The sequence below is a fragment of the Eurosta solidaginis genome, chromosome X (genome assembly GCF_040869045.1).
Source record: "Eurosta solidaginis isolate ZX-2024a chromosome X, ASM4086904v1, whole genome shotgun sequence".
Taxonomy (NCBI): domain Eukaryota; kingdom Metazoa; phylum Arthropoda; class Insecta; order Diptera; family Tephritidae; genus Eurosta; species Eurosta solidaginis.
The window spans coordinates 130527867-130547498 of record NC_090324.1 but is presented as its reverse complement, the minus strand read 5'-3'; the positions used below and the strand labels follow the sequence as shown (position 1 = coordinate 130547498).

General features: G+C 28.7%; 1 protein-coding gene across 1 annotated transcript in view; it reads left to right on the top strand.

Annotated features, from left to right (window-relative positions):
• The window catches only part of LOC137235148 (glutamate receptor ionotropic, kainate 1-like), a 2828327-nt gene that overhangs the window by 489307 nt on the left and 2319388 nt on the right, over positions 1-19632 (top strand). The gene's annotated exons all lie outside the window — the stretch shown is intronic.

Here is a 19632-nt window from a genome sequence, read left to right as displayed (position 1 = left end):
TCCTCCAGGTAACTTAATTGGAAATGACCAAATTTATAATGTAATTGTTACATCTCTATTGCTTATGTTATACCAATCATAATTGGGGGATTTGGAAATTGACTAGTACCCCTTATACTAGGAGCTCCTGACATAGCATTCCCTCGAATAAACAATATAAGTTTTTGATTATTGCCCCCATCCCTTACATTATTACTCATTAGCAGTATAGTAGAAACTGGAACTGGAACAGGTTGAACAATTTACCCTCCTCTTTCATCTACTATTGCACATAGAGGAGCATCTGTTGATTTAACTATTTTTTCTTTACATTTAGCTGGAATCTCTTCTATTTTAGGAGCCGTAAATTTTATTACTACTGTTATTAATATACGATCGACACGTATTACATTTGATCGAATACCTTTATTTGTATGAGCAGTAATATTAACTGCTCTTTTACTTATATTATCTCTACCAGTTCTAGCAGGAGCTATTACTATATTATTAACAGACCGAAATTTAAATACATCATTTTTTGATCCAGCAGGTGGTGGAGATCCTATTTTATATCAACATTTATTTTGATTTTTTGGTCACCCAGAAGTTTATATTTTAATTTTACCTGGATTTGGAATAATTTCTCATATTATTAGACAAGAATCAAGAAAAAAAGAAACTTTTGGTTCTTTAGGAATAATTTATGCTATAATAACAATTGGATTATTAGGCTTTATTGTATGAGCTCATCATATATTTACAGTAGGAATAGATGTAGACACACGAGCTTATTTCACTTAAGCAACTATAATTATTGCTGTCCCTACAGGTATCAAAATTTTTAGTTGATTAGCAACATTGCATGGGACTCAATTAATATATTCTCCAACGATACTTTGATCTTTAGGATTTGTATTCTTATTTACCGTGGGAGGATTAACAGGAGTAGTATTAGCTAATTCCTCAATTGATATTATTCTACATGATACTTATTACGTAGTTGCACATTTCCACTATGTTTTATCTATAGGAGCAGTTTTTGCTATTATAGCTGGACTCATCCATTGATACCCTTTATTTGCAGGATTAACTTTAAATCCTATTTGATTAAAAACTCAATTTTTAATTATATTTTTAGGTGTAAATTTAACATTCTTCCCTAAACATTTCCTAGGTTTAGCAGGAATACCACGACGATATTCAGATTATCCAGATGCTTATACTACATGATATATCACCTCCACAATTGGTTCGTCTATTTCATTAATAGGAATTTTATTATTTTTATTTATTATTTGAGAAAGTATAGTTTCTAACGAATAGTTTTACATCCTATACAATTTAGATCCTCAATTGAATGATTTCAAAATACTCCCCCAGCAGAAGATAGATATTCTGAATTACCTTTATTAACTAATTTCTAATATGGCAGATTAGTGCAATGGATTTAAGCTTCATATATAAAGATTTTACTTTTATTAGAAATTAAATGACAACATGAGCCACTTTTAGACTTCAAGATAGTGCATCACCTTTAATAGAACAATTAACTTTTTTTCATTATCATACATTAATAATTTTAATTATAATTACAATATTAATCAGTTATTTAATATTTATATTATTCTTTAATAAATATACAAATCGAAATTTATTACATGGACAAACCATTGAAGTAATTTGAACGATTCTCCCAACAATTATATTATTATTTATTGCTTTCACATCACTTCGATTATTATATTTATTAGATGAAATTAATGAACCATCAATAACATTAAAAACTATTGGACATCAATGATACTGAAAATATGAATATTCAGATTTTTTAAATATTGAATTTGATTCATATATAATCCCAACAAATGAAATAATTAATAATAATTTTCGATTATTAGACGTAGATAATCGAGTAATTTTACCTATAAATTCACAAATTCGAATTTTAGCTTCAGCAGCAGATGTTATTCATTCATGAACTATTCCTGCTCTTGGTGTAAAAATTGATAGAACACCAGGACGACTAAACCAAACTAATTTTATAATTAGCCGTCCTGGATTATTTTTTGGACAATGTTCTGAAATTTGTGGAACTAATCATAGTTTTATACCTATTGTAATTGAAAGAATTCCTGTAAAAAATTTTATTAAATGAATTAATAATAATTCATTATTAGATGACTGAAAGCAAGTATTGGTCTCTTAAACCACTTAATAGTAAATTAGCAATTACTTCTAATGAATTTAATAATAAAATTATTTCATAATATAAAAAAAAATTAGTTAAATTTATAACATTAGTATGTCAAACTAAAATTATTAATAATTTTAATATTTTTTAATTCCACAAATAGCCCCTATTAGATGATTAATATTATTTTTTATATTTTCAATTACATTTATTATATTTAGAATTATAAATTATTATTCATTAATTAATCAAACATCTAAATCTAATTATTTTAAAAGTAAAATAATTAATTCATTCAACTGAAAATTATAACTCATTTATTTTCTGTATTTGATCCTTCATCAAGAATTTTAAACTTATCATTAAATTGAATAAGTTTATTTATTGGATTATTAATTATTCCATCTACTTATTGATTAATTCCTTCTCGATGGAATATTATATGAAATTTTATCTTAACATCTTTACACAAAGAATTCAAAACTTTATTAGGACCAAAAAGTTACTCAGGATCCACTTTTATTTTTATTTCATTATTTTCAATAATTTTATTAAATAATTTTATAGGATTATTCCCATATATTTTTACAAGAACTAGACACCTAATTATACTCAGTTGAGCAAAGCTCACAGAGTATATTAAGTTTGATTGGATAACGGTTGGTTGTACATATATAAAGGAATCGAGATAGATATAGACTTCCATATATCAAAATAATCAGGATCGAACAAAAATTTGATTGAGCCATGTCCGTCCGTCCGTCCGTTAACACGATAACTTGAGTAAATTTTGAGGTATCTTGATGAAATTTGGTATGTAGGTTCCTGAGCACTCATCTCAGATCGCTATTTAAAATGAACGATATCGGACTATAACCACGCCCACTTTTTCGATATCGAAAATTTCGAAAAACCGAAAAAGTGCGATAATTCATTACAGAAGACAACTAAAGCGACGAAACTTGGTAGATGAGTTGAACTTATGACGCAGAATAGAAAATTAGTAAAATTTTGGACAATGGGCGTGGCACCGCCCACTTTTAAAAGAAGGTAATTTAAAACTTTTGCAAGCTGTAATTTGGCAGTCGTTCAAGATATCATGATGAAATTTGGCAGGAACGTTACTCCTATTACTATATGTACGCTTAATAAAAATTAGCAAAATCGGAGAAGGACCACGCCCACTTTTAAAAAAAAAATTTTTTTAAGTAAAATTTTAACAAAAAATTTAATATCTTTACAGTATATAAGTAAATTATGTCAACATTCAACTCCAATAATGATATGGTGCAACAAAATACAAAAATAAAAGAAAATTTCAAAATGGGCGTGGCTCCGCCCTTTTTCATTTAATTTGTCTAGCATACTTTTAACGCCATAAGTCGAACAAAAATTAACCAATCCTTTTGAAATTTGGTAGGGGCATAGATTTTATGACGTTAACTGTTTTCTGTGAAAATGGGCGAAATCGGTTGATGCCACGCCCAGTTTTTATACACAGTCGTCCGTCTGTCCTTCCGCATGGCCGTTAACACGATAACTTGAGCAAAAATCGACATATCTTTAATGAACTTAGTTCACGTGCTTACTTGAACTCACTTTATCTTGGTATGAAAAATGAACGAAATCCGACTATGACCACGCCCACTTTTTCGATATCGAAAATTACGAAAAATTAAAAAATGCCATAATTCTATACCAAATACGAAAAAAGGGATGAAACATGGTAAGGTAATTGGATTGTTTTATTGACGCGAAATATAACTTTAGAAAACTTTATAAAATGGTTGTGACACCTACCATATTAAGTAGAAGAAAATGAAAAAGTTCTGCAGGGCGAAATAAAAAACCCTTAAAATCTTGACAGGTATTACATATATAAATAAATTAGCGGTATCCAACAGATGATGTTCTGGGTCACCCTGGTCCACATTTTGGCCGATATCTGGAAAACGCCTTCACACCACTCCCTTTTAAAACTCTCATTAACACCTTTCATTTGATACCCATATTGTACAATCAAATTCTAGGGTCACCCCTGGTCCACCTTTATGGCGATATCTCGAAAATGCGACCACCTATACAACAACCACCACTCCCTTTTAAAACCCTCATTAATACCTTTAATGTGATAACCATATCGTACAAACACATTCTAGAGTCACCCCTGGTCCACCTATATGGCGATATTTCGAAACGGCATCCACCTATAGAACTAAGGCCCACTCCCTTTTAAAATACTCATTAACACCTTTCATTTGATACCCATATCGTACAAACGCATTCTAGAGTCAACCCTGATCCACCTTTATGGCTATATCCCTAAATGGCGTCCACCTATAGAACTATGGCCCACTCCCTCATAAAATACTTTTTAATGCCTTTCATTTGATACACATGTCATACAAACACATTCCAGGGTTTCCCTCGGTTCATTTTCCTACATGGTTATTTTCCCTTATGTTGTCACCATAGCCCTCAACTGAGTATGTAATGTTCGGTTACACCCGAACTTAACCTTCCTTACTTGTTTTTACATTAACAATAGCATTACCTTTATGAATATATTTTATAATCTATGCCTGAATCAATAATACTCAACATATATTCGCTCATCTAGTCCCTCAAGGAACACCTAAAATTCTAATACCATTTATAGTTTGCATTGAAACTATTAGTAATATTATTCGACCAGGAACTTTAGCAGTACGATTAACTGCTAATATAATTGCTGGTCATTTATTATTAACTTTATTAGGTTATACAGGATCTTCTATTAATAATATAATTATAATATTATTATTAATTAGTCAAATTGCACAATTAATTCTTGAATCAGCAGTCGCAATTATTCAATCGTATGTATTTGCAGTATTAAGAACTTTATATTCTAGAGAAATCAATTAATTATTTTTATAAAATGAAAACACATGCAAATCATCCATTTCACTTAGTAGATTTAGCCCTTGACTTCCCTTATTGGAGCAATAACTTCAATATCAGGACTAGTAAAATGATTTCACCAATATGATATATCACTATTTTTATACCTTTCATGAAAATGAAATGGTATATTAATTTCGTCACGAAACCGAAAATTGTAAGTCCTTAGAGGAAAATAGATAGACCCACCATTAAGTATACCGAAATAATCAGGTTGAAGAGCTGAGTTGATTTAGCCATGTCCGTCTGTCTGTTTGTATGCAAACTAGTCCCTCAATTTTTGAGATATCTTGATAAAATTTGGTGAGCGGGTGTATTTGGGTATCCGATTAGACATTTGTCGGAACCGACCGGATCGGACCACTATAGCATATATCCTCCATACAACCGATTTTTCAGAAAAAGAGGATTTTTGTAATATCTTACCCAATTTAACAGATTGAAGCTTCAAACTTCACCATATACTTTCGTATATTGCACATATTGTTGCCTGAAAAAATTGATGAGATCGGTCGTATATAGTATATATCCCCCACAACCGATTGTTCAGATAAGGAACTTTTCGTAATTACTGCCCTATTTTAAGAGCTAGAGGCTTTAAATTTCAACGAATGCTTACGTATATAGCATATATTGTTGTCTGAAAAAATCATAAAGATCGGTGGTATATATAGTATATATATGGTGGTATATATGGTATATATATATATATATATTTTCGCAAATTTTAGCCCCATTTTAACAGCTAGAAGCTTCAAATTTCACCGAATACTTACGTATATAGCATATATTGTTGTCTGAAAAAATCATAGAGATCGGTTGTATATATAGTATATATCTCATACAACCGATTGTTCAGATAAGAAACTTTTCGCAATTACTACCCCATTTTAACAGCTATAAACTTCAAATTTCACCGATTGCTTACGTATATAGCATATATAGTTGTCTGAAAAAATCATAGAGATCGCTTGTATATATAGTATATATCTCATACAACCGATTGTTCAGATAAGAAACTTTTCGCAATTTCTACCCCATTTTAACAGCTATAAGCTTCAAATTTCACCGATTGCTTACGTATATAGCATATATTGTTGTCTGAAAAAATCATAGAGATCGGTTGTATATATAGTATATATCTCATACAACCGGTTGTTCAGATAAGAAACTTTTCGCAATTTCTACCCCATTTTAACAGCTATAAGCTTCAACTTTCACCGATTGCTTACGCATATAGCATATATTGTTGTCTGAAAAAATCATAGAGATCGGTTGTATATATAGTATATATCTCATACAACCGATTGTTCAGATAAGAAACTTTTCGCAATTTCTACCCCATTTTAACAGCTATAAGCTTCAAATTTCACCGATTGCTTACGTATATAGTATGTATTGTTGTGTCAAAAAATCATAGAGATCGGTGATATATATAATATATATATGATGGTAATTATAGTATATATATATATAGTATATATATTTTTTTTGCGATTTCGGCCCCATTTTAACAGCTAGAAGCTTCAAATTTCACCAAATGCTTACGTGTATAGCATATATTGATGTCTGAAAAAATCATTGAGATCGGTGGTATACATAGTATATATCTCATACAACCGATTGTTCAGATAAGAAACTTTGCGCAATTTCTGCCCCGTTTAAACAGCTAGAAGCTTCAAATTTCACAAAATGCTTACGTATATAGCATATATTGTTGTCTGAAAAAATCATAGAGATCGGTGGTATATATATTATATACTTCATATAAACTGTCATTTTTGCCCCTTTTTTACGGTTAGAAGCTTCAAAATTCATCAAATTTCATCAAATAGTTACGTTTACGTCATATATTTTTGAAATACGTGATTCGTAGTCATAGTTTTTACATACAGACCACAAAAAACGTGAAGCTTTGCATCCTCACACAAAGAGCCTACCTATTTTTTATTTTATATTTATCTTAAAAGTCGTTTAGATATGTTAAAATTTCCCCAAATGTTTACGTGTATAGCATATATTGTTGTCTGAAAAAATCATAGAGACCGGTGGTATGTATAATCTCATACAACCGATTGTTCAGATAAGAAACTTTGCGCAATTTCTTCCCCATTTTAACAGCTAGAAGCTTCAAATTTCACCAAATGCTTACGTGTATAGTATATATTGTTTTCTGAAAAAATCATTGAGATCGGTGGTATATATAGTATATATCTCATACAAACGATTGTTCAGATAAGAAACTTTGCACAATTTCTGCCGCATTTTAACAGCTAGAAGCTTTAAATTTTACCAAATGCTTACGTATATAGCATATATTGTTGTCTGAAAAAATCATAGAGATCGGTGGTACATATATTATATACCCCATATAAACTCTATTTTTTTGCCCCTTTTTTACGTCTAGAAGCTTCAAAATTCATAAAATTTCATCAAATAGTTACGTTTACGTCATATATTGTTGAAATACGTGATTCGTAGTCATAGTTTTTACACGCAGACCACAAAAAACCTGAAACTTTGCATCCTCACACAAAGTACCTACCTTTTTTATTTTATATTTATCTTAAAAATCGTTTAGGTATGTAGATCTGTTCACTATATATTTCTTATCTTATACATCCGATTATTCGGAGATTACGAATGGGATAAGATTATTGTTAAGCCCCATTCATGAAAGGTATGAAGTCTTCGGCACAGCCGAAGACAGTCCCGTCCTTACTTGTTATTAGGTAATATTATTACAATTTTAACTGTTTATCAATGATGACGGGATATTTCACGAGAAAGAACATTCCAAGGACTTCATACATTACCTGTAACACTAGGATTACGATGAGGAATAATTTTATTTATTTTATCAGAAATTTTATTTTTTTTATCATTTTTTTGAGCTTTTTTTCATAGAAGATTAGCCCCATCAATTGAATTAGGTATTTCATGGCCACCTATAGGAATTAAACCTTTTAACCCTTTCCAAATACCATTATTTTATTAACATCAGGAGTAACAATTACATGAGCTCACCATAGATTAATAGAAAATAATTATTCACAAACAACACAAGGATTATTTTTTACAATTTTATTAGGAATTTATTTTAGAATTCTTCAAGCTTATGAATATATTGAAGCCCCATTTACAATTGCAGATTCTATTTATGGATCTACATTTTTTATAGCTACAGGATTCCAGGGAATTCATGTATTAATCGGAACAACTTTTTTATTAATTTGTTTAATGCGCCTCTTAAATTATCATTTTTTAAAAACCCATCATTTCGGATTTGAAGCAGCTGCTTGATATTAACATTTTGTAGATATTGTATGATTATTATTATATATCTCAATTTATTGATGAGGAAATTAATAATTTACTAATATATATATATATATATATAATATAACTAAATTAATTAATTAATCTATATAATATAATTGTATATTTGACTTCCAATCATAAAGACTACTAATTACAGTAGCGTAGATAATTTATTTAATCTTAACAATAATAATATTAATTATAATTATTACAACAATTATCATAATTATAGCATCCATTTTATCCAAAAAAACCTTAAGAGATCGAGAAAAATGTTCACCATTCGAATGCGGATTTGAGCCTAAATCATCATCACGATTACCTTTCTCTTTACGATTTTTTTTAATTACCATTATTTTTTTAATCTTCGATGTAGAAATCGTATTAATTCTACCTATAATCATAGTTATTAAATTATCTAATATTTTTATATGAACTACTACTTCAATTACATTCATTTTTATTTAAATTATTGGACTTTATCATGAATGAAATCAAGGAATACTAAACTGATCAAAATAATTATATAATAAGGTGATTCTTCAATCTACCTTGAATAATGAAGCAATTTTATTGCATTTAGTTTCGACCTAACCTTAGGTAAATATTATACCCTTATTCGTAATATTAATTGAAGCCAAAAAGAGGCTTATCATTGTTAATGATAAAAATGAGAAAATAAACTCCAACTAAAGAAGTAAGATGATCAAGAAAAAGCTGCTAACTTTTATCTTTTAATGGTTTAATTCCATTTATACTTCTATAATTTATATAGTTTAATAAAAACATTACATTTTCATTGTAAAATTAAAAAAGTTTTTTTATAAATTTCATTATTATTATTACTATAATTAATTCACTACATATACACAACATGTATATATATATATATATATATATATATATATATATATATGTGTGTATATATTCATATATTCAAAAATTTTTTAATTACCCTAACAACTTCAATGTTATACCCTAAATTTAAGCTATTTGAATAAAACAATAATAATACAATTATTAATATAATAATTCATAAAATAAATAATGTTAAATAAATTTTTAAATTGTTAATATGAAAAACAAAAAGTAATTGAGAATATTTAATTAAATTGTTATATAAATTTTGACTACCTAAAAATTCAGACCAACCTTGACCAAAGATTTATAAACTATATTTCCTAATACTAAAGGATAATTAATTAATCCATAAGTAGAAATATAAGGTATAAATCATATTGACCCAAAATAACTAATAATTAAATAATTATTTAAAGATTTATTAAAATAAAATAAAAATACATTAGAAATTATATATCCCAATACTCCCCCTAAAATACAAATAAATAATGTTATATATTTCATATAAAAAGGTAAACAAATTATATAAGGAGTAATAAATAATAATCATCTCAATATTCTACCGCCTAAAATTCTTATAATTACTAATCCTATTGTACCTCGAAGCATAATTCATCCCTCATCATTTAATATATTTAAAGATCCACAATTTAACTGACCAATTATTGAATAATAAATTAAACGAAATGAATAACATACACTTAAACCAGTTGAAAAAAATACAAAAAATATCTAAAAAAATTAATATAATTTATAGAAACTATTTCTAAAATTATATCCTTAGAATAAAACCCAGCTAAAAAAGGTATTCCACATAAAGCTAAATTTGCAACATTAAAACAAGTTGAAGTGAAAGGTATAAAACTTCTCAACCCCCCTATTAAACGAATATCTTGAGAGTTATTCATATTATGAATAATAGCCCCTGCACATATAAATAATAATGTTTAAATAAAGCATGAGTTAATAAATGAAAAAAAGCCAATTTAAAGCATGAGTTAATAAATGAAAAAAAGCCAATTTTATAAACCCTATTGATAAAACACATATTATTAAACCCAACTGACTTAAAGTAGACAATGCAATAATTTTTTTTAAATCAAATTCAAAATTAGCACCTAATCCAGCTATAAATATAGTTAATCCAGATAATAATAATAAAATACATCTTAATAAAGAATCTAATAATAAAATATTAAACCGAATTAATAAATATACTCCAGCAGTTACAAGAGTTGAAGAATGAACTAAAGCAGAAACTGGAGTAGGCGCAGCAATTGCTGCAGGCAATTGAGAAGAAAAAGGAATCTGAGCTCTTTTAGTTATAGCTGCTAATATAATTAATAATATTACAACATTCATCTCAAAATCCTTTTTTATAAATTCTAAATAAAAGATAAATCTTCAACAACCATAATTTAACATTCAAGAAATAGCTAATAAAAAAGCAACATCACCAACACGATTTGATAATACCGTTAATATTCCAGCATTATAAGATTTTAAATTTTGAAAATAAATTACTAAACAATAAGAAACTAATCCCAACCCATCCCAACCTAATAAAATTCTAATCAAATTAGGAGAAATAATTAATAATATCATTGATATGACAAACAAAAAAACTAATATAATAAAACGATTAATATTTAATTCACTAATTATATATTCTTTTCTATAATAAATAACAAAAGAAGAAATAATTAATACAAAAGATATAAATAATAATCTTATTCAATCAAATAAAAAAGTTATAATAATTCTAGAAGAATTTAATCTAATAATTTCTCACTCCAAAAAATAAATTAAATTTTTTAATAAAAAATTTAAACTTATAAAAAAAAATAAAAATCTAAAATTAATTAATATTAAAAATCCAATATTACCAATAGATAATTTTTTCACAATTTAAAATGGTTAAATCATATCATTGACATCACAAATCAATATTTTAATTAAACTATTTAAATTTTAAAATCAAATTATACAAATATCTCTTTTTAAAATTAATATATTTAATGGAAATCAATGTAAAAATAAAAGAAGATACTCTCGAATTTTCCCCATTCTAAAAGAATATAATCCAGAAAAATTTTTTCCATGCTGAGTATAAGCATATAAATATAAAGTATAACAAGCCCCAAAAAAAGGTATTAATGATAATATAATTATACTTAACCAAGATCATCTAATAATTCTATTTAATAAAGAAACCTCTCCTAATAAATTTAATGATGGAGGAGCAGATATATTACAAATACACAATAAAAATCATCATAAAGTCATTGAAGGCATAAAATTTAATAAACCTTTATTAATTAATAATCTACGACTCCTTAATCGTTCATAAGTAATATTTGCTAAACAAAATAAACCAGATGAACAAAGACCATGAGCAATTATTAATACATAAGCACCAGATAATCCTCAATAATTTAATGTTAAAATACCTCTTAAAACAATTCTTATATGAGAAACAGAAGAATAAGCAATTAAAGACTTCAAATCAGTTTGACGTAAACAAACTAAACTAATTAAAAATCCTCCAACTAAACTAATTCTAATAAAAATATAATTGTATTTAAATCCACTAAACTGTAAAAATGAAAAAATTCGCAATAAACCATAACCCCCAATTTTAATATAATTCCTGCTAAAATTATTGAACCTGAAACAGGAGCCTCCACATGAGCTTTAGGTAATCATAAATGCACTAAAAATATAGGTATTTTTACTAAAAAAGGTATAATTAATGATAAATACAATAAATCATAATTAAATAAATACTTATACAAAAAATAAAAATTTAAATTTATAAAAATATTATATAAATAAAAAATACTAATCAATATAGGCAAAGAAACAAATAAAGTATAAAATAATAAATAAATTCCAGCTTGAAAACGTTCAGGTTGATAACCTCAACCTAAAATTAAAAATAATGTAGGAATTAATCTACTCTCAAAAAATAAATAAAATATAAATAAATTTATTGAACTAAAAGTTAAAATTAAAAATATTAATAAAATTAAAATATTTAATAAAAATAAATTTTTGTAATTATCCAATTTATTAATTGTATAACTATCATTTAATATAAGAATACAAATTCAAACTCTTAATAAAATTAATCCATTTGAAAGAACATCTATTCCTAAAAAATAAGAAATATTTATAAAATAATTAAAACTAAAATTAAATACAATTATTATAAACATTATCAAAAATAATAAAAATTGAACCATTCAAAAAAATTTTTTTATGAAACAAAGTGGAAATATAAAAATTAATATAAAAATAAATTTCAACATTATAATAAATTAAAAGATTGAAAATAATCATTACCATAAGTTCGAATTAATGAAACTAAAATTTAAAGACCTAATACACCTTCACAAACTCTAAAAATTAAAAACAGAATTCTAAAAAATAATCTATAATCTATCAAATTTAAATATATAAATAATATAAAAAATAAACTCAAAACAATATATTCTAATCTCAATAATATTGATAACAAATGTTTACGATTAGAAACAAACCCCAAAACTCCAATTAAAAATAAAATAAAAGGCAACATTCAATATAAAATTCGAACTCTTCCCAATCCGCCTCGATCTCGGATTGTACCTCTTCTCCATCGTCGCTCTTCTCGATCATTACCCGAACAATGTCCTTGTATTCCCTCCAAATCTCCTCCAAACGTTCCAAGCGACACTCCCAATCTGACATAGGTTGATCGAGTCCGTTGGTGTTCACAAACGTGAACTTGCGCGTAATATCTCCCTTAAGCAGTGCCCGTTTTGACTTTAGTTTCTGCATAATGGTTCACTGCGATTTAACCCAAGCACCATGCGTTTTGCAGAACATTTACCAAAAGAACTCCGTAATAATAAAATAAACTGATTTGTTTGCGTCTGATCCGGATCGAATGACCAAAAAATGTTCGATGATATAAGACGTGGACTGTATCTTGAAATTAAATGAAAAGAATTGGTCAGTTTTTTTGCAAGACAACTCGTTTCTTTATTATAATGTATAAAAATGTTCTGCGCACTAGTGCAGTCTAATTGCGAATGCTCCTCAAAAACTAAAAAAAAAAACATTTTTCCATCAGTGATCTATATTTTTGAGTACCAAGTGGCGTGATAATTTCTATATACCCGTACATAACGTCACAGGTGGACATTTTGAAGCTTCTAGCCGTAAAAAAGGGGCAAAAATGACAGTTTATATGAAGTATATAATATATATACCACCGATCTCTATGATATTTTCAGACAACAATATATGCTATATACGTAAGCATTCGGTGAAATTTGAAGCTTCTAGCTGTTAAAATGGGGCTAAAATTGCGAAAATATATATATATACTATATATATATATACTATATATACCACCATATATATACTATATATACCATCGATCTTTATGATTTTTTCAGACAACAATATATGCTATATACGTAAGCATTCGTTGAAATTTGAAGCCTCTAGCTCTTAAAATAGGGCAGTAATTACGAAAAGTTTCTTATCTGAACAATCGGTTGTGGGGGATATATACTATATATACGACCGATCTCATAAAATTTTTCTGGCAACAATATGTGCAATTTCTGCACTGCAATTCTAGCTATTAAAATGGGGCCGAAATCGCAAAAAAAAAATATATATACATTCTATATATATATACTATATATACCATCATATATATATTATATATATCACCGATCTCTATGATTTTTAGACACAACAATATATACTTTATACGTAAGCAATCGGTGAAATTTGAAGCTAATAGCTGTTAAAACGGGGTAGAAATTACGAAAAGTTTCTTATCTGAACAATCGGTTGTATGAGATATATACTATATATACAACCGAACTCTATGATTGTCTCAGACAACAATATATGCTATATGCGTAAGCATTCGGTGAAATTTGAAGCTTCTAGCTGTTAAAATGGGGCTAAAATTGCGAAAATATATATATATACTATATATATATACTATATATACCACCATATATATACTATATTTACCACCGATCTTTATGATTTTTCATACAACAATATATGCTATATACGTAAGCATTCGGTGAAATTTGAAGTTTCTAGCTGTTAAAATGGGGCTAAAATTGCGAAAATATATATATATACTATATATATATATACTCTATATACCACCATATATATAGTATACCACCGATCTTTATGATTTTTTCAGACAACAATATATGCTATATACGTAAGCATTCGTTGAAATTTGAAGCCTCTAGCTCTTAAAATAGGGCAGTATTTACGAAAAGTTTCTTATCTGAACAATCGGTTGTGGGGGATATTTACTATATATATGAGCGATCTCATAAAATTTTTCTGGCAACAATATGTGCCATTTACGAAATTATATGGTGAAGTTTGAAGCTTAAATCTGTTAAATTGAGTAAGATATGACAAAAATCCTCTTTTTCTGAAAAATCGGTTGTATGGAGGATATATGCTATAGTGGTCCGATCCGGCCGGTTCCGACAAATGTCTAATCGGACACCCACATACACCCGTTCACCAAATGTTATCAAGATATCTCAAAAATTGAGGGACTAGTTTGCATACAAACAGACAGACGGACAGACGGACATGGCTAAATCAAATCAGCTCTTCATCCTGATTATTTCGGTATACTTAATGGTGCGTCTATCTATTTTCCTTTAAGGACTTACAATTTTGGGTTTGTGAAGAAATTAATAATCCATTACATTTTCATGAAAGGTATAAAACCAGGTAGGTACTTTTTGTGAGGATGCAAATTTTCAGGTTTTTTGTGGTCTGCGTGTAAAAACTATGACTACGAATCACGTATTTCAACAATATATGACGTAAACGTAACTATTTGATGAAATTTGATGAATTTTGAAGCTTCTAGCTGTAAAAAAGGGGCAAAAATAACTGTTTATATGGGGTATATAATATATATATCACCGATCTCTATGGTTTTTTCAGACAACAATATTTGCTCTATACGTAAGCATTTGGTGAAATTTGAAGCTTCTAGCTGTTAAAATGGGGCAAAAATTGCGCAAAGTTTCTTATCTGAACAATCGGTTGTATGAGATATATACTATATATACCACCGATCTCAATGCTTTTTCAGACAACTATATATGCTGTACACTTAAGAATTTGGTGAAATTTGAACATATCTAAACGACTTTTAAGATAAAAATAAAATAAACAAGTAAGAACGGGACTTCATACCTTTCATGAATGGGGCTGAACAATAATCTTATCCCGTTCGTAATCTCCGAATAATCGGATGTATAAGATAAGAAATATATAGTGAACAGATCTGCATACCTTAACGATTTTTAAGATAAATATAAAATTAAAAACAGGTAGGTACTTTGTGTGAGGATGCAAAGTTTCTGGTTTTTTGTGGTCTGCGTGTAAAAACTATGACTGCGAATCACGTATTTCAACAATATATTGCGTAAACGTAACTATTTGATGAAATTTGATGAATTTTGAAGCTTCTAGCAGTAAAAAGGGGGCAAAAATTGAGTTTATATGGGGTATATAATATATGTATATACCACCGATCTCTATGATTTTTTTAGACAACAATATATGCTATACACGTAAGCATTTGGTGAAATTTGAAGCTTTGATGAAATTTGATGAATTTTGAAGCTTCTAGCCGTAAAAAAGGGGCAAAAATGAGAGTTTATATGAAGTATATAATATATATACCACCGATCTCTATGATTTTTTCAGACAACAATAAATGCTATATACGTAAGCATTTTGTGAAATTTGAAGCTTCTAGCTGTTAAAACGGGGCAGAAATTGCGCAAAGTTTCTTATCTGAACAATCGGTTGTATGAGATATATACTATATATACAACCGATCTCTATCATTTTTTCAGACAACAATATATGCTATATACTTAAGCATTTGCTGAAATTTGAAGCTTCTAGCTGTTAAAATGGGGTAGAAATTGCGAAAAGTTTCTTATCTGAACAATCGGTTGTGTGAGATATATACTATATATACAACCGATCTCTATGATTTTTTCAGACAACATAATATGCTATATACGTAGGCAGTCGGTGAAATTTTAAGCTTATAGCTGTTAAAATGGGGTAGAAATTGCGAAAATTTCTTATCTGAACAATCGGTTGTATGAGATATATACTATATATACAACCGATCTCTATGATTTTTTCAGACAACAATATATGCTATATACGTAAGCAATCGGTGAAATTTGAAGCTTATAGCTGTTAAAATAGGGTAGAAATTACGAAAAGTTCCTTATCTGAACAATCGGTTGTGGGGGATATATACTATATATACGACCGATCTCATCAATTTTTTCAGGCAACAATATGTGCAATATACGAAAGTATATGGTGAAGTTTGAAGCTTCAATCTGTTAAATTGGGTAAGATATTACAAAAAACCCCTTTTTCTGAAAAATCGGTTGTATGGAGGATATATGCTATAGTGGTCCGATCCGGTCGGTTCCGACAAATGTCTAATCGGACACCCAAATACACCCGCTCACCAAATTTTATCAAGATATCTCAAAAATTGAGGGACTAGTTTGCATACAAACAGACAGACGGACAGACGGACAGACGGACAGACGGACATGGCTAAATCAACTCAGCTCTTCAACCTGATTATTTCGGTATACTTAATGGTGGGTCTATCTATTTTCCTTTAAGGACTTACAATTTTCGCTTTCGTGACGAAATTAATATACCATTTCATTTTCATGAAAGGTATAAAAATAGGTAGGTAATCTGTGTGAGGATGCAAAGCTTCACGTTTTTTGTGGTCTGCATGTAAAAACTATGACTACGAATCACGTATTTCAAAAATATATGATGTAAACGTAACTATTTGATGAAATTTGATGAATTTTGAAGCTTCTAGCCGTAAAAAAGGGGCAAAAATGACAGTTTATATGAAGTATATAATATATATACCACCGATCTCTATGATTTTTTCAGACAACAATATATGCTATATACGTAAGCATATGGTGAAATTTGAAGCGTCTAGCTGTTAAAAAGGGGCAGAAATTGCGCAAAGTTTCTTAACTGAACAATCGGTTGTATGAGATATATACTATATATACCATCGATCTCAATGATTTTTTCAGACAACAATATATGCTATACACGTAAGCATTTGGTGAAAGTTGAAGCTTCTAGCTGTTAAAATGGGGAAGAAATTGCGCAAAGTTTCTTATCTGAACAATCGGTTGTATGGGATATGTACTATATATACCACCGGTATCTATGATTTTCTCAGACAACAATATATGCTATACACGTAAGTATTTAGTGAAATTTGAACATATCTAAACGATTTTTAAGATAAATATAAAATAAAAAATAGGTAGGTAATCTGTGTGAGGATGCAAAGCTTCACGTTTTTTGTGGTCTGCATGTAAAAAGTATGACTACGAATCACGTATTTCAAAAATATATGACGTAAACGTAACTATTTGATGAAATTTGATGAATTTTGAAGCTTCTAGCCGTAAAAAAGGGGCAAAAATGAGAGTTTATATGAAGTATATAATATATATACCACCGATCTCTATGATTTTTTCAGACAACAATATATGCTATATACGTAAGCATTTTGTGAAATTTGAAGCTTCTAGCTGTTAAAACGGGGCAGAAATTGCGCAAAGTTTCTTATCTGAACAATCGGTTGTATGAGATATATACTATATATACAACCGATCTCTATGATTTTTTCAGACAACAATATATGCTATATACTTAAGCATTTGCTGAAATTTGAAGCTTCTAGCTGTTAAAATGGGGTAGAGATTGCGAAAAGTTTCTTATCTGAACAATCGGTTGTGTGAGATATATACTATATATACAACCGATCTCTATGATTTCTTCAGACAACATAATATGCTATATACGTAGGCAATCGGTGAAATTTTAAGCTTATAGCTGTTAAAATGGGGTAGAAATTGCGAAAAGTTTCTTATCTGAACAATCGGTTGTATGAGATATATACTATATATACAACCGATCTCTATGATTTTTTCAGACAACAATATATGCTATATACGTAAGCAATCGGTGAAATTTGAACCTTATAGCTGTTAAAATAGGGTAGAAATTACGAAAAGTTCCTTATCTGAACAATCGGTTGTGGGGGATATATACTATATATACGACCGATCTCATCAATTTTTTCAGGCAACAATATGTGCAATATACGAAAGTATATGGTGAAGTTTGAAGCTTCAATCTGTTAAATTGGGTAAGATATTACAAAAAACCCCTTTTTCTGAATAATCGGTTGTATGGAGGATATATGCTATAGTGGTCCGATCCGGTCGGTTCCGACAAATGTCTAATCGGACACCCAAATACACCCGCTCACCAAATTTTATCAAGATATCTCAAAAATTGAGGGACTAGTTTGTATACAAACAGACAGACGGACAGACGGACAGACGGACATGGCTAAATCAACTCAGCTCTTCAACCTGATTATTTCGGTATACTTAATGGTGGGTCTATCTATTTTCCTTTAAGGACTTACAATTTTCGGTTTCGTGACGAAATTAATATACCATTTCATTTTCATGAAAGGTATAAAAATAGGTAGGTAATCTGTGTGAGGATGCAAAGCTTCACGTTTTTTGTGGTCTGCATGTAAAAAGTATGACTACGAATCACGTAATTCAAAAATATATGACGTAAACGTAACTATTTGATGAAATTTGATGAATTTTGAAGCTTCTAGCCGTAAAAAAGGGGCAAAAATGAGAGTTTATATGAAGTATATAATATATATACCACCGATCTCTATGATTTTTTCAGACAACAATATATGCTATATACGTAAGCATTTTGTGAAATTTGAAGCTTCTAGCTGTTAAAACGGGGCAGAAATTGCGCAAAGTTTCTTATCTGAACAATCGGTTGTATGAGATATATACTATATATACAACCGATCTCTATCATTTTTTCAGACAACAATATATGCTATATACTTAAGCATTTGCTGAAATTTGAAGCTTCTAGCTGTTAAAATGGGGTAGAAATTGCGAAAAGTTTTTTATCTGAACAATCGGTTGTGTGAGATATATACTATATATACAACCGATCTCTATGATTTTTTCAGACAACATAATATGCTATATACGTAGGCAGTCGGTGAAATTTTAAGCTTATAGCTGTTAAAATGGGGTAGAAATTGCGAAAATTTCTTATCTGAACAATCGGTTGTATGAGATATATACTATATATACAACCGATCTCTATGATTTTTTCAGACAACAATATATGCTATATAC